At 47.7% G+C, this 17664-nt stretch overlaps 1 pseudogene; it reads right to left on the bottom strand.

Annotated features, from left to right (window-relative positions):
* Positions 1-12024: 12024 nt before the first annotated feature.
* Positions 12025-17306, bottom strand: LOC146184845 (uncharacterized; annotated as a pseudogene).
* Positions 17307-17664: the final 358 nt, after the last annotated feature.

Here is a 17664-nt window from a genome sequence, read left to right as displayed (position 1 = left end):
ATCTCTCTCTGCGCTGCTTTCCGCACTCTACGCAACTGAAGCCGACACAATATGTTAGAAACTTAAGCAGACTTAGTGACCTGACGGTAGCTGCTCATAACGCGGCTTTTCGAAAAAGGTGGGTAGCACAGCCAGTACCTAATAGTACCTAATTGATACTTTGAAACTGCGAGCGTTGTCCTCAGAGATGGACATTACCGGCTGCGCCGGTGCCTCTTCGTCAGTGCTGGAGATACTTTGGAAATCTGTCGATTCCTTCTGTTTACGACCAAGTCCTTAAGCGTTTATTTCGTGCATTTAAAAGCCGCTGATAAGTGAACATGAGAGATCATCGGCGCTTATAAACAGAAATGCTACTTTCCGCTCCCATTTCGCACCACTGCGAATATTTCATTGCTATTCTTGCTCTTAAGCTGAAACTCGCGCAGCCTTTCCGTGCGTAGCTGATGCCGAATGCTCGACCGCAAGTATGTCATAACACACTAATTACGCAACGTCACAACATACTTCACTCACCTCACTGCAACCAGAGGCTTCCGAATCACGGAATGCACCGCAGAGTATCGGTTCCTGCAGGAGAACCGTCGTTCTTCATACTTGGCGCCTATATATGGTAGCAGACGACAGCGCGCTTTTTTCTGTCACTTTATTTCTCTTTTTCTTCAGAATGCGTAACCCGATTGTGTGCTTATGTAACCTGGCACCGTCCTACTGCACACGTCACGTGTACGTCACAATTTGAACGAAATGGCGAATTGTATAGAATAGGGCCCCCAGATACCTAAAGCCGAAAACCATAGCTTATCATTTCGTACAGACCGGTTTCATGATTGCTTGCTTGTGCAAAATCTCTTGAGCGCATTATATTCAGCATATTTATGTCTTTCTGCAAGACTTAATCGATTACACGCAGCATGGGTTTCGGAAGGGATTATCTACAACAACACATCTTCTTGAAACTATTCGCGAATTCGCAAGAAGACAAGACAGACGGGGTCAAATTGACATGATATTCGTCGATTTTGAAAAGACATCCGACCGTGTGCTTCACCCTAAACTGCTACTAAAGCTCCAGAAAGTGCTTAAAAATGATTCACTGCTTCCATGGATACCAGCATATTTCTTTCTATGGCAAGAGGGCATGCTTGTTGATGGTGTGCGGTCTGGCTCAGCGCTGTTAGATCGGGAATTCCTCTGGGGTCTGTCTTTAGGCCCTTTTCGCTGTTGATATTCATCAATGATTTAATAAAATAAGTGGGCAGGAAAATAAGATTATTTGCAGATGACAGTCTTTTATATAAAGAATTGAAAGCTTAAATAACCATGTTTGTTTGAATTCCTCATTGGCCAAGGTAGAAGCGTGGTGCACCACATAACAAATTACTAATAATGCGAAGAAAACGGTCGCTATGTAAATAAGACGAAAACGCCACCCTTTAAAGTTTTCTTACAGCGTCAGTGGTAATTACCTACGGTCAGCAGCTACAGATACTTGGGTCAATTACATCCCACCTCAGGTGGAACGAACATATTCTTATTTCAAAATAAGGCAATGCGCAAGCTTGGTTATTTGAGGAAGTCGCTATGGGGGGGGGGGGGGGGACAATCGACAAAGGAAATCCGTCTTTTAGCGTACAAAACATATATTAGACATTTGACCACGCCTCAATAGTATGGGACTCGTACACCCAGAACAAATATCACATAAAGAGAAAACATCCTAAGAAAAACGGTTAGGTTTATATTTCACTTATAGCTGGAAAGTATCTGCGAAAGTTCTTATGAACAAAGCAAACTTGTGGGCGATTAAACTGAGACGGTAAAAATACAGACTGAAATACATGCATTTACTTTATCACGAAGTGCTTGGGATAGATAAGAATATATAATTCAGTTTCTAGGTGCCAAACGCGATCTAACCATCCAAACAAATTGAAAGAGCTTTTTGATAGATAGCAAAAAGTCCAGGCTGCGTGTTCCGCTTCTGAGTAGGATAGCAGAGAATTCATACATCTGAAGCTGTAAATATATGCAAAGTAAAGACGAGCTCTTGTCCTCACTTTTAAACAATTGTAACCCCTGTGAATCCATGTTAGCTTTACAATACAAGCGAAAACAAAGCATGAAACCTGGTTACTTTTAGCAAAGACGGTACATATTTAAATACTCGTTTTTGTTTTTTGCTTCAAAGACAGTGAGCGGAATGCGCACACCGCCAGTACAGTGGAATCCCCGACCGCCCATTCATTCTGCGGCATGCTCGACAGCATTAGACTGTGCTCCTATCTTTGTGATATTGTACACAAGTCTTCGCGTGCTCCGTTTTCTTGATCGCTATATTCCATAGATTTCGTTTCCTGCTCAAGAGATAGAGCATGCTTGGCGTATTTTGTTTTCACATCACTACGACTTTGATGCCGTTTATGCGCCATGTTCTGCATGTCACGTTTGATTTTCGTCGATACATTTAGTGTTTGATTGCTTTGTTTCATTAGTTCTTTTTTTTGACAGCGTGCTGCTGGAACTGTCAGCTGAACTTGCGCAGATCAAGCGGGGCTTCATTGTCTTAGGCTGGTAACTTGTTCTGCACCCGTCCTGAGCAAACTTATTCATTGTGGTCACTCAACTTTTTTTTTTTGCGTTCATGTATTGGTCTTCATGCTGTCCGTTTTGTTCCGGTGTTTGGTCTGCCCACTCCGGCAAAATGTCCAAGACTGAGGCCTGCAGTATCTCGCAAATAAATAAATAATTAAGATAAAGTGCTCCATCAGGCTATCGTGCTGACATCTGTAGAGAGATTCAGAACTATTATGATCATAACAGCGGTTTATTTGCTGGCGAGACGTCGAGCGAAGCGCACATTGGCTCATCGGTCATAAAAGCATCAGTCTTCTCTGCGTTCCCACGGGCTTGTCTTATGGCGAATTCGAATGGGAGAATAAGCGCACTCGAGAGCCCTTGTGCTCTTAAACAAGCCAGCGCCCTCCAGTGGAAGAGCAGGAGTAGTATCACTGGCTTCCAATGGTAGATGAGGAGGGCTTTTCCTCCGCTGAGAGCACCCGAGTACACTCCTGTCTGCTCCCTCGTCTAAAGCGAGAGTAGAAAAAGTCACATAGTAGAAAGCGTCATATTCGCGCCGTCTTTTTTTTTTTCTCTTGAGTCGGCGATACTCAAAATGGCGGCTGCAAAACGTCGGCGCTCGGCTAGCGGAAAGCATTGCTCAGGTGCTGTATGCATGCTTGAGAGTAGCTGCTGGCGTCGAAAGGGCCAAAGGAGGCAGATCGCCGCGTTGTGAGGACAAAGGCATACAAAAAAGGAGCCTTTGCCTCTCCTCGGGTGGCAACCATGGAGGATGAAAAAAACTCCATAGTTGCAACGGCCGCCACTACGGGCAGGCGGAGAATGCTGCGGAGAGACGTGCGGTCACATGGCCGTGGCGCTGTGCTCTCGACACGCAGAGGGCTTTTCCTTGCGAGTACAGTTACACCCTCACTCAGCATGCTCCTGCACTGGTCTGACCTGCTCGGTGCTTCTGCTCTCGTCCCCCAACCGAATGCGCCATTAGGTCCGTGGGCCGTGCACCGAGTTGCTTGTTAGTGCAGTAGCTGCTTGTCTGCCACTGAAGTAAGGGTCGCTTAGCCAGTTGCTGGAAGCAGGGATGACGGCCATCGTAGACGTCTATTCACGTACACCTAGAGTAGGTTACGAGTATATATATGAGACAAAATGTTAACTAGGCACACACTTGGAAAATATCTTTTCTGCATTCCACAGTGATTGAAACCGAACGGCTGTCCTTTGAAATTGCCGTGCAGATTTTCTTTCCTTTCTTGGGGTATCTGTGAGCCTCCGGTCGGCACGAGTCAGTCCAGCGATTTTCAACGCCATTCTCAAGACGTCTGACAACAACTTGAAAACTCTATAGAAATTGACAGTGACATCATCTGTCATCATCATCATCAATCGGGATATACACATTGCAAGGCAAAGGCCTTTCTCTCAATTCTCCCAATTAACCTGGTCCTGCGCTAGCTGCGCTCAGCTGACTCCTGTCAACTTCTTACCACCATCCGCTCACCTGACTTTCCGCCGCTCCCTGCTACGCTTTCCTTTCCTTGGCATCCAATTTGCAAACCTATTCGACTATCGCTTATCATTTCTTCGCAATACGTGCCCTGCCGATTGCCATTCCTTCTTGATATCCACTAGAGTGTCATTAACTAGAGTGTCATTAACTGACCCACTCTGCACGGTTCCTATATCGTAACGTCACCCCTACCATTTTTCGTTCCATAGCCCTCTGCGTTGTCAACTTAAGAACCCTTTTCGTTAGCCTCCATGTTTCAGCCCCATCTGTCTTCATGACATAACACAGGCACGAGAGGAGGAGGAGGAGAAGGAGGGAAAAACTTTATTTCGTGAAGAATTCAAGGCACGCAAGCCTTCTGGGAGAGAGAGAGAGAGAGAGTTTCACAACGTGCCTACTGCATGATATTGGCAGTGAATCGACAAATGATTCTTTACAAACTTCTACCTGGGCTTCGTTTGTTATAACGGCGCCTCAAGGAGCAAAACGAGTCCCGATGCAAGTTGTCAAGGAGGAGTGAGTGTAGCTATGTGCGAGGAATTCGTGAAGATTTTAGCACCGCCATTCCTCGCGAGCTTACATCGAGGGATTCTTTACATCCATTGTAACAGATGTGGCTTAGTCGGCGCTATACTGCTGATCCCGAGGACGTGGGTTCGATCCTGGCAGCGACGGTAGCGTTTCGATGGAGGCAAATTGCAACGCGTCCATGTAGTGTGCTACATCTGTGCAAAAAAACTATATACTGTGGCGAATTTTGCTAAGAATTCGACTACCATGTTCTTCAAAGCCGATGCCGCTGTAGAAAGTTAAACACTAATAATCAAGTCATACCAGCTTCAATACACACAAAGAAAAAGTAACTTGAAAAAAACGACGAAAATTGCTAAAACCACAACACAAGAATGGTTACGCATGCCTGCAAGAGAAAACACATTAAGCAACCCTCGCCAGCTCACTTCCGCATGTCTATATTTACGTACACTAGGAGGCGGCGACTTAAGGTTGTAAAAAGAGAAAAATTATAACCAATTGTTGCAGTAATTTTTTTTTAGATTCGATTTTAACCGCAAATGTTACGGACACTTCACAAGCCCACCAGAAAAGCTAGTAGGGAACCGGTGTTATACCCCAGTAGCCTCGGCCTTATGAAGGTGACTGGCCTAATATTCAATCGACTCGAAAACCACTGGCTCCTTTTATTCGAGTAGTTCCAATGGTCACGGAGCAACGCGGGACACGGAGCAAAGCGGAGATTTTAAACTTCGAAGAACTTGGAGCCGTGGCAGCGTGTACTATTGGACCGGCAACCTGAAACATGCAGTTTGTTCTAAGCTGCTTCAAAAGAAGGAATTTAATTTCAAGGGCTATGAATATAGTACAATGAATCAATATTGTCTGGTTGCTTGTGTCCCCGTAATAGTATTGTCGGCGACGGTGTCGCCCCACCTTGGCGTGCGATAATAGAATTTTTCGACGGTGGCGATATTGTCGCGTATAACAGCGATACAACTCCGATATCGATAGCGACTGAAAATCTTGGAGATTCTTGACTGAATAAATTAATTTGTAATTTCCCGTTTTACAAGGGTATTGTGCTGCGTCAAAGGAAACAACGTAACTGCATGGAAGTCGTGAGTGTGGTGGGACAAAGATGCCGGTGGATTGCGCAGCGCCGTTTTGTGACTTCACCTTCCTATCTCTCCTGCCTTACGTCGTAGATAGCCTAACACTATTTCTTTTGTGCTATCATCGGCATCAGCTTTCATTCCTTATAAGGACACTGTCGTCAAAATCACCATGAGGGCGATGAAAGTGTTGTATTCTCGGTGCGGCGACGCTTCAGATGCATTTCAAGAACGTTGAGAGCCTCTATATTACCGAGCTTTTCCATATCCACAATAAGAATTCTCTCTCTTTTTTTTTTTTTGCATGCAGATGACGTCAACGTCTTTTTAACAGCGCAGACAGTCAATGAACTGCAATTGAAAGCCAGTACATTGCAAAAATATACAGGGAGTACCACATCTTCACTGAAAAGAAAAGCTACATGCTTTTCACGCGAAACAAAAAATGCCACTGTGCCCTAAACCTACTCTAACTCTTGGTACAGGGTGGATTCAAATATGTTCCTCACTGAAGGAGCGAGATCCGACATTTCAGCGCAACATGTATTGAGCTTTCATATCGCTCTTCGTGTTGAGAACTTCGCCAGATACACAGGTATATTACGAAGGTGCTTGTTTGTTTTCACTTAATATCAGGCTTTTATTAACGATGAAGTATTTCTGCCAAACTTTATTTCAACTTTTAACCTGTTTCTTTTAAAAAATTAAGCGTTAACTTCTAGCTCAGCATAGCTGTTTCTAGGCTCTTTGGGCATGCCCATAAAGTCACACATATGAACAAAAGGTCAATTGAACTGTATTTATATTCCTATAATCATTGTCCAAATGAATACCATGTGACTGCCAGCTTTAACTCAACTGTGTCTTAAAACTAAACCTGGGTTTTTGCTTCACAGTTATATCATTTAACACTCCGTTACTTTTGTTTCTATGACAATATCATCTCTTTATGTAACCAAAGCCGCATGACGACCATTTGTGTGTTAAGTGCTGGACTAGCGTTAACAGCCTATTTTAATGACTGCTGGCAAAATGGCTCCCTACCTCCTCAGTGGAAAACAGCGAAAGTTGTTTTTATTACAATTTCAGAAAGCCGATCCACCAGACTAATCTCCGACCCATCTTACTTGATGCGTTGCCAAGCTCTTCGAGCATGTGCATGTTCAGACACGATTGAGCAACTACTTGGAAGATAATGAGCTCCTGCCTACCAGTATGTTCGGTTTCAGGCCAAGTTTGCCTGCACAAGACATATTCCTACGACTACATCATACACTAGAATCTAAAACGAAGGACACCAAAGCCATATTAGCGGTAGACATCAATAAGGCCTTTGATCAAGTTACCCATGTGGCTATCTTAGCGAACCTTCAATCTCTTGGTGTTGGAAGACGAATCTACAACTTCATTCATTTCCTCAGTAACCGTACCACTCATCTTTCATACGGCCCGTACTCTCTCAGCGACATTTCCCTCGGTGCACGAGGTTCTCCACAGGGAGCGATCCTCTCTCCGACTCTGTTCAATATAGACCTGTTGGGATTACCCAAATTACTTAATTGGATACCTAACCTGCACTACAGCTTTAAATACAGAGGTAGCGACGCGGAGATAGAGCACCGTTTACAAACAGCATTAAATATAATTTTCACCTATGTAAATGACAAAGGGCTGTCATGCTCTCCAATGAAATCGGCACTTTTCATACACGAACCTTACCGAACGTCTGGTACACCACCCAATATTCAGATCGATTTGAACACAGGATCATTTACTACCGCCCAAACATTCGCATACTAAGCATGTTTCTCATGACCCACGGATCTCACACTGATACAATTCAAGCAGTCCAAAAGCCCACCCAGCAGACAATCAGGCTGATCAAACGGGTGGCACACAGGAAAACAGGCTTACGAGAATCAAACACGCTTCAACTTACACAGGCTTACATTACCAGCAGAATCACGTACGCACTACCCTCGTAGCGAAATATAGGGAACGTTTAGACGGACTGATTAGGAGCAGCATGTGTGCCAATTTATTCGTTCCCCCGAGTGCTTCCGCAGAGCGCCTCCTACGACTAGGAATGCACAACACTTTCGAGGAACTCTATGAAGCAACCAAAACGACACAACTAGCCAGACTCAAAACAACCCCTGCGGGACGAGCTCGTCTGCAGTCGCTTCACCTATCACTCGCCGGTGGAATATCCGACCCAATCCCCACTACAACACGAGCTGCGCTCCAATACCCACCTCCCCCTCCTATAACACATGCATCCAGAACTCGATGAAAAACGTAGGAAGGTCCGGGCCTTGCCGCTGCACAGACTGCATGGAGAGGATCCCAAAGTTTTATAGTACACTGATGCCACACCATTTGCATGGGAGGAGCCGTTGCGCGGGCCCCTCCCAAAGAAATCGGGGGGGGGGGGGGGGGGGACTAGGACCCTCACCTGCATTTTAATGGTCAATAAAGTTTACACCTCCACCTTACGCGTCTTCGTGATAGCCCATGTTGCACAGGCTAGAATACATGGCGCGTTTTTGAAGAGGCAAGCCGGCGTTTTGCGCCCGACAGCGCGCACTCGACACCCGGTGTCGGAAAAAACGCGCGCCGCCGCCAATCTGGTCCTGCCAGATATTTGACGCGTGGGCGGTGCCAAGGAGTTGGTTGCGTAGCGCGCGTCACCCGCTTCGTGAACGAGGGCTGTCAGCTCCCAGGGCGGTAGCGATGAATCGAGTCGGCGCTGGTGAGATGAAGAAAAGGCTTTATACACTATTTACAGGCATTTACACAAAAAGACAAGATAGCCAAAGTAGCCGAGGAGTTCTATACAGATCTCTTCAGTAGTCAAAGTAGTCAGGACCGTTATGAGATTGGCGGTAGGGAAAAACAGTCAGACGTTCCACCAGTGACGACGGACGAGGTCAAGAAAGCACTAGAAACTGTGAAAAGGGGGAAATCAGCTGGAGAGGATCAGATAACTACAGATTTGCTGAAGGACGGGCGGGGATATAGTGCTAGAAAAACTGGCCACCCTGTATACGCAGTGCCTGGTGTCATCGACGGTACCGGAACCATGGAAGAATGAAACATTATCCTCATTCATAAGAAAGGACCTTAAAAATTACAGACCAATCAGCTTACTGTCTGTTACGTATAAGGTATTTACTAAGGTAATCGCTAATGAAATCAGGACAACCTTAGACTGCAATCAAGGAAAGGATCAAGCAGGGTTTTGGAAACGGTACTCTACTATCGATCATATCCATACCATCAATCAAGTGATAGAAAAATGCTCGGAATATAAGCAGCCCTTATACATAGCATTCATTGATTACGAACAAGCATTTGACTCAGTTGAAACCTCGGCGGTAATGCAGGCATTGCGAAATCAGGGGGTAGACGAGCCGTACGTGAAAGTGCTTGAAAATATATATAGGGGCTGCACAGCAACCATAGTTCTGCATAAAGAAAGAAACAAAATTCCGATAAAGAAAGCTGTTAGGCAAGGAGACACAATCTCCCCAGTACTATTCACAGCTTGCTTAGAGGAAGTATTCAGAGACTTGGAATGGGAGCAGTTAGGGATAAGGTTAGATGGAGAATACCTCAGTAATCTGCGATTTGCTGATGGCATTGCCTTGCTAAGCAAGTCGGGGGATGAACTGCAAATAATGATTGATGACCTAGACAGGAAAAGTAGAAAGGTAGGCTTGAAAATAAATATGCAGAAGACTAAGATAATGTTCTACAGCCTCGGGAAGGAACAGCAGTTTACATTAAGTAGCGAAGTACTGGAAGTAGTAGGCGAATATGTCTATTTAAGACAGGTAGTAACCGCTGATCCGGACCATGAAAAGGAAATAACAAGAAGAATAAGATTGGGATGGAGCGCATTTGGCAAGCACTCGCAGATAATTACTAGCAGCTTACCGGTATCGCTCAAGAGGAAAGTATACAACAGTTGCATCTTTCCTGTACTCACCTATGGGGCTGAAACGTGGAGGCTAACCAAGAGAGTTCTACTTAAGTTGAGGACAACCCAGAGGGCTATGGAAGGAAAAATGGTAGGGGTAACATTAAGAGATAGGAAGCGTGCAGAGTGGGTCAGAGAAATAACTCAAGTTACCGACATTCTAGTGGAAATTAAGAAGAAGAAATGGACATGGGCAGGACATGTAGTGCGAAGAGAGGACAACGGATGGTCGCTGAGGGTAATAAACTGGATTCCAAGGGAAGGAAAGCGTAGTAGGGGGCGGCAGAAAGTTAGGTGGGCGGATTAGATTAAGAAGTTCGCAGGGGTCAAGTGGATGCAACTAGCACAGAACCGGGTTAAGTGGAGAAATAAGGGAGAGGCCTTCGTCCTGCAGTGGGTATAGTCAGGCTGATGATGATGATGATGATGATGATGATGATGATGATGATGATGATGACACAAAGAGATCGGCTCTGGGGCCGAAAGTTAACATAGCTATACGCGACTGTTCTCGCGCAGCGACGGCCGGGGAGATTCCGCCGCGTCCGGTCTCTCAGGGGGTGAACTGCTCCCGATGGACGCTAGTGACGAACTCACACTCGGAGTCTCGAACGGAAGCACTTGGGGCTCCGTAAACCGAGAAATCGTTGACGCTCAAGTGGTCCATTCCGACGGCAGCACTTTCGCAGGGCCAATGGGAGAGCTTGCTGCTCTCTTGCTTCAAATATGCCGCGGGGCGAGAAGGGGTCCACCGCCACGGCCACGGCGCCGAGCTGTCTGGAGCTCAGCTCATGTTCAAACACGTTACTTCTCTTCCCTTGGCACTGCTTGCTTCCAGTGCACCGGTGCTTTGCACACAAGTATCCGGATTTTGTGAAGGAGGCGTTCGCCGGAGAAGTTTGGCGTCCGGCTGAATTTCTGGGCGACTTTGGCCGGGAACAACAGCACTCCCGCCATCAGACTATTCAGCGGGAGGACGAGCTGCTCGCATGTGTATAGGATGCCGGGCGCACTCGTTCGCCAGGTTCCTCCAAGCTCACGTCCAGTGTCCGGGTGCCAGGTAGCCTCACAAGCCTCGGGTTCCACTCGCCAGGTCAGGATCTCTGCCGACAGCCTTGTTGCTGGGCATGTCGACCAACTTCGCTCGGGTCGCTCCGATGCCCTTGCCTCTCGCCACTGGTAGTGGCAGACTCTTCTGCGGCTTGCAAAACCGACCGACAACAGGCAACACCTAACACAAGCAAGTACCCTCGGTCACCTGTCAACCACCAGACGGAGGCAAAATTTCAGATTCAGTTAGCTAAATTGTTGTTCCTTTTTGCTCCCACTACAACAAGAGACAAGTGTATAGGATGCAGTACAAAGGTTCAAAAAACAATTTTGTTCATTAATAAATCATTAAATAGCAGGGAAAAGTAATAATCAATAATGAAAGCGTCCCCTTAAAATCACTTGGACCGTAAACCACAACTGAGGAAGCAAGGAGGTCCTTTAATTTTTCCCGGTCTGCCTGCGAACATGACAGTCCGTCGCGAAGCAGGAGAAGGTAAGCAACGCCGAGTCACTGCAGGAAGCGCGGCCTGGAAGGCCCAGCTTAGAGCGTCTGCGTTCGTGTTTAACCTCCCCTTTTTATAGCGGACGAGATTGTGCTGCTGGAGTGTCATGCTCCACCTCAGCGAACAGCTGCTTTAGACGACATGTTAATTAACCATGTCAGCGAGCAATGATCCGTTTCCACAAGAAACTTAGAACCGAAGACATAGCAGGCGATCCTCTGAACGGCCTACACAAGGCAGACGCACTCTTTTTCAGAGGTGCTGTACGGCTTTTCTCTACAACTGTGTTTGTGGCTCAAGAATAAAACGGGTCGTTCATGACCATTAGCATCTTCTTCGTATAGCACCGCTCCCATTCCGCGATCACTCGCGTCACACTGAATAATGAAGCCCTTGGAAACGTCTGGCGCCGTTCGAACTGGCTTGTTGCTCAAGGCTTTGTTAGGTTTGGGTCGCGTGCGCCTGGGTAGCGTACCACTGCCAGCAGTTATTACGTGCGGCTCGCGCTTGCGCGCCCCTCGGTAGCGTTGGCCCGGCGGCTCCGTGGACGGCATGAACGGTTCCAGCAAAGACGAGGCGTCTTCTAACAAAACAACCTTTACTACAACATCGTGAAGTAATGGGCAGAGAAGCTGACCCGGAGAGAATACAGACACGTTCACACAGCTGGTGCCTAGCGTCGTCTCCACGGCGCGTCAAAGTAGTCTCTATCTCAGCGGAGTCGGCCGCTGCTTTTTGTAGGTTTCCAGTTCACAGGGAAAGGGTAAACCCTCACAGGAAAGGGAGAGCCCAACATGTCTGGGCAAGTTGGGATGACTCAACCGCAGGTGATCCGAACGCATCTCCTCCACCTCCTGCAGACGGGCGAGGGCGGCGCACTCTCTCACGAGCTCCAGGCTTGGCCGGAGTTTGCACACACACGCACGCACACACATTTGGCGCGTGGCAGGATCACGTTGAGACATGCCCGCGGGAGGAAGCGTTGCGCGGCCGATGAACGGCGTCGAAATGGCCGATCCGCTCGCGGTTCTGCCTGTTGCTATTCGGTGGCCGCGTCAGCTGTCCCACTTGTCGGTGGAGAAACGTAACAGACTGCCCCGACGGGGAAGGGAGATCCCGAAGGGCAGGGGACTGCATCCGCTGTCCGGAGGGATCGAGATGTTGCTGCTAGCCGGGGTCATCCGACTGCTTCTCTTGAGCCAGTCAGCCTGAAGAAGTCCTTGGCAGTCCGGTTTCCAAGGCACTCTGCAACTTGTCTTCAGGAGAGATTTCTGACAACCCACAACGTCACAACCATGCTAAAAACTCAACCGGTCAGCCAGCAAGCACGGCACAAACTTCACTAAGTTTTGCCAGACTATTTCCCTGTTATGCCCCCATCTATATTAAAGGGCAGCTCAGCAGCACTTGGAACGCGTCCACAAATTTGAAAATTGCATTTTCAAAACATCATTCTCAAACAAAAATAATGAATATAAATGTTCAAAATCCTATGTCAGGAAGAAAAACACCAACTAGTGAATACAGGCTTCTTCTCACGTCATGGGCTCCGACTTAAGCCAACGGCGTTACCGTTGAGATCACCTTTTTCACTAAAGTTTCGGCTGTCCGTTTCACGGAACAACCGTAACTTCCTGCTTCTGTGTAAAAAAACACATGAGCTTGAGTCGCTCACTTTTCTAAATAACCTATCCCTCTCCTTACGCTTTGCGCACCAGTCACGTATTTTCTCGGCACGGGCGCATTTGTGCCGTTGGGATAGTCGCTTTCTTTTCTGGGATAGCCTCAATTTGCTCCATTCTTTCTCGCGCCTGCCTTTCCGTTTTTTTTTTTTTTTTTTTGCGGCAGCATGGGCCGTCCAGCAGGTCATCAAGGCGCTGGCCCGGCAGGGAACCAGCGAGCCGGCCACGGCGAGCGGGGACCCAGGCCGCGCGGCCGGTGCCTAGAGGACGACGTAGGCTCCGTCCGGAGCGCGCGCGCGCGAGCGCGCGTTCTACTGCAGGCCCCGAATAAACGTTTTACCAATCCAATTGCGGCAGCACTGGAACACAGGCTTTCTCCTTTCTTTTTGGAATCGTTTGAGTTTGCTCTCCTTACGATGGCAGCATCCTTTCTCGCATCTGCCGTTCCGCGTTTTTCGGTGGAAGCACTTGAATACTCTAGTTCGACTTTCTTTCGGCTCGAGCTCTGGCAAGCTAGCGGTAACCGGAGCTAGTAGGACACCGGTGTCGTCTGAGTGGTCAAAGTGTAGTGCCGCGTCTGATTCGCGGTCAGCAGCGCATGACTCACTTTCAGTCAAGTCCGGACAACAACAATGGCTGACGCCAGTCGCGTCAGTCTTACTTCTAGGCATTTTTTTTATAATATGGCCCAGATAAGTCACTTTTGCACAATCTAGGTGATATTTAGCCGGTTTCGCAGTAAGACCTGCCTCTTTCAACCCGCTGAACACGATTTGCAAGTGATCCACATGATCATCCCAAGTATTTGAAAAGAGGACCACATAGTCGAGGTATGGTAACGCGAAATCGCCCAAGCCATGAAGCACTCGATCCATCAGACTGGAGAAACAATACGGCGCTTTTTTGAGCCCAAAACTCAACATAACTGGGCCGAACGTTCCGAATGAAGAAACAAATGCGGCGTAACGGCTAGCTTGTTCTGTAAGGGGTATTTGCCAATAGCCTCTCACTAGGTCTAGCGTAGAGATGTTATTTGCCTTCGACACTGTCTCCACCCTTTCTTCCAGGTTCGGTATTGTATATTTCTGATCTCGGGTTATCGCGTTCAGACGCCAATAATCGACGCATGGCCTCGGATTCTTTCCTGGAGCCTGGACTAGTATTAGGGGCGATGTGTAGTCGCTCTCGCTTGGTACTATAACCCCCAAGTCACGCATGCGCTGGATCTCTTCAGCCATGATTTTCTTTTGCATAGGTGAACATCGATACGGTTTACTACGAATCGGTTTCTGCGATGTCAGCTCGTTGTCGTGCTCTACACTGTTGTTTTTCTGGGACGCTTCGAAAAGAACCTCTTCAAATTCTTAAACGATTCCCTTTAAATCTTCCTTTTGGGTTGCGCCTAGACGTGCATCCAACATCAACTGATTCAACATTACCTCTAAACCACACCCTTTCATGTCGGCCGTCGTCAGGATTTCCTCCCCTTCCTCATCGGCCGCGTTCAAAGTCAACTTTACAATTGTCTGACGCTGAATGTATGGTTTCATCAGGTTGCTGTGATAAATTTCTTTGGGCCGTCTTCCCAATTTCACTTGATAGTTAGTATCAGAAAGCTTCGACACAATCTTTGCGGGCCCTTCCCATTGAACTTCGAGCTTGTTTTTCTTAAATGGCCGAAGAAGCATTACTTGGCTCCCTACTTCAAAGGTGCGTTTTTTCGCTGACTTGTCGTAGTGCTCTTTCGACAAGATTTTCGCCGCCTTCATATACTTTCTACAATATACTTTGTTTTCCCAAGCATCTGAAGTTGGTTGAGGACGTATGAGACTACAATTGAGCCTTCATCGCTGCCTTCCCAAGACTCTCGCAGCATGCGCTGCGGAGTACTCAAGCTTCGGCCATACACAAGCTCTGCTGGGCTAAAACGTGTGGTCTCGTGGGGAGCAGATCTCAAGGCGAACATAGCGGCGGGAATGCAGGCCGCCCAATCACACTTGCGCTCAAAACACAGGGCTCTCAATATTCGCTTGAGTACCGAGTGCAGTCGTTCCACTGGGTTAGATTGTGGGTGATAGATCGAACTGTGTACCACTTTGATTCCGCTAAAAAGGTGGAAGTTAGGCAGCTGGGGAATACGCTGCCGTTGTCGCACTGATTCTCGGAAAGGAACCCTACGCGTGCAAACATTGAGAGCAGAGCGTCCACGACCTGGGGAGAATTTAGCTCCTTAAGTGGTACCGCCTCTGGGAACCTGGTAGCCACACACAATATATCGGCAACCATTCGTTGTTCCTGGCAGAGGACCTACTATATCGATTACCAGTCACCGAAAAGGTTCTGTTATGACTGGCACCAACTTCATCGGCGCCTTCCATTTGTCAGTGGATTTGCCCACTCTCTGGCAGGTGTCGCAAGAGCGCACGAATTGTTCAACATCTTTCCAACAAAAATAGGCAAATAAAACTCCAGAGAAATTCTAGCTTTGGTCTTTTTCAAGCCAAGATGCCCTGTCCACGCATTTTCATGCACGAGTTCCAGTAGCTGACCGCGATACTTCTGAGTAATCAAAAGCTGCTCATATTTGAAACCCTGCTTATCGGTGTAGCTGCGGTACAATAAGCCTGATCTGTCATAAAATTCAACTCCCTTTTTCTTCACACTCAATTTGACGCTCTTCATTAAATCGGCGATCGAGCAGTCTTCCTGCTGCTCAAGAATGAGAGGTTCCTTCTCAACTTCAGCCAGCGCTTGCCAGCCGGTGGAAATAGGAGCGAGAATACAGCCCGCGGCGCCGCCAGCGCAAGCATCATTCTCAGCCACGTCCAAACACGGCTCGCTCACACCTGCTCCCGCACCCCGCGTTCCCTGCCGTGCCGTCTCACCACTCAAGTTACCCTGTTCGTCCAGTGTGCCCCAGCGCGGTTCGCTCTCCGACGCAAGATCAAGTTGCTTCGACAGATTGCGCTCTTTTAATCGCGTGAGGGCCATGTACGCCACATCGGCAAAAGATGATTTGCCCTGATTCTTTAGAAACTGCTCCGAGCTGTTTGAGAAGAGGTAGGGAAATTGCTCCGGGAGGGCGGCAGACACAGCGGCTTCTGTGTTTAGTTTACCAGATTCTTCCTCAATGATGACCATCGCTATCAGTAGACAGACGCTCTGCTCGGCCACTTGCAGTATCCAAGCGCATTCTCACGTAAACTCACTCGGGGATACCAAAGACTGGTGGACAACGTCCATAGCTGCTGCCGAGTCCCGAAGTGCTTTGCATTTATTTCCGTTTACCTTAATCTCCTGCATATATGGCTCCAACTGTCGCAGGTTTTTGTCTGTTTCCCGAATGGTCGCCAACACAACTCTGTTTGCTTTACGTTGCGAGGTGCCTTGCACTCTTGCGTTTTTCAAAATAACGTGTCGCATCATTTCCCTGTTTGCGAACATCATTAGCCCTCTGAGACTCATTGTGCCCCTCCCTTAGTTTCTTTTGTAAAAGACGAGTTTACGAAACTCGCGACGCGTGAATGGCTTCCGTTCGTCGGGCCTCCTCGAAAAGCAATCTTTCCTGTCAGTTTTCTGTACGCGCACTGCCTTGTTGTGCAAGCTTCGGCGGGCGTAATATTCTTCCGCTAACTCTGCTGCCTTGTTTAGCTTAACCTCCGTTAGCTTATCTAGCAACCAGAGCCTGACATCATCATAGATGCAACGGTAGAATTGCTCTAATGCGATGCATTCCACGACCTTATCGCTATCGTTGTAAACCTCTTCGCCCTTAAGCCACTCAACTAGGTCGGCTTTCAGACGAAACGCGAAGTCAACATGCGACTCCTTACCCTTATGGGCATACCGGAGTCTCTGCCGGAAAACTTTGGGCGACAATTTGTACTTCCGCAGTGGTGCTTCCTTGGCATCACTGTAGCTTTTGAAAGCCTATTTCAACAGACACGTGGTTATGTCAGATGCCTCCCCAGGAAGCAAAGCCAACAAATTTTGTGCCCATAGGGATGGCTCGATGTCATTCCGTTCGCACAATGCTCACACTTCACGAGGAACTGAGCCATACCCTCGCCAATGGCAAAGGCGGTAGTTGATCACGGATTTTGAGACTGTTAGAGGGGACTGTCGCAGAGCTGAGCTAGGGGCTGGCGAGCTTTTGCGGAGCTCCAATTCTTTCATTTTAAGTTCCTTCTGTCTAAGCACCTCACGCTCCTGCATTTCTTTCTTGCGACGTTCCCTCTCTTTCTCTTTCTTGCGGCGTCCCTTCTCCTCCTCCCGCTCAGTACGTTCCTTCTCTTCCTCCCGTTTATGGCGCTCACTGATATCAACCCAGGCCACTGCGGCTTCCTCAACTGTCACGTCCTTAGTCTGCATGATCTCAAGGATCGCCTTCTTTTTTTCGTTGAGCCCAAATCAATGCCCAACTCAGCACAAATTTGGAGAAGTTATTTGACCTTGTAACTCTCCATCTTTTACACCGGCCTCTTGTTGTCTGCCTTTAAGAATAGTGTACTAGACGTTCACTGTCTCGCTCCTAGCAAGAGACGCGCAAGCTTTTCTCACACTGATTGCCCTCTCAGCAACCCTTGGTTTTCAAAACACTTCCTGTCGGCTTGAAACGCGCAAGGTCAACACAATGCTATGCTCAGCCTTTCTCTAAGCTACCCTGTGTGTCAGAGAAAGTCTGGCGTTTGAGGGAAACTTCAGGTACTCACCGCGCCAAGGTGCCTGA

This window comes from Amblyomma maculatum, chromosome 7, assembly GCF_055883805.1.
Source record: "Amblyomma maculatum isolate TAMU_Amacu chromosome 7, ASM5588380v1, whole genome shotgun sequence".
Taxonomy (NCBI): Eukaryota; Metazoa; Arthropoda; class Arachnida; order Ixodida; family Ixodidae; genus Amblyomma; species Amblyomma maculatum.
Note: the sequence above shows the minus strand (reverse complement) of the source record. Positions and strands in the feature narration are given on the sequence as shown.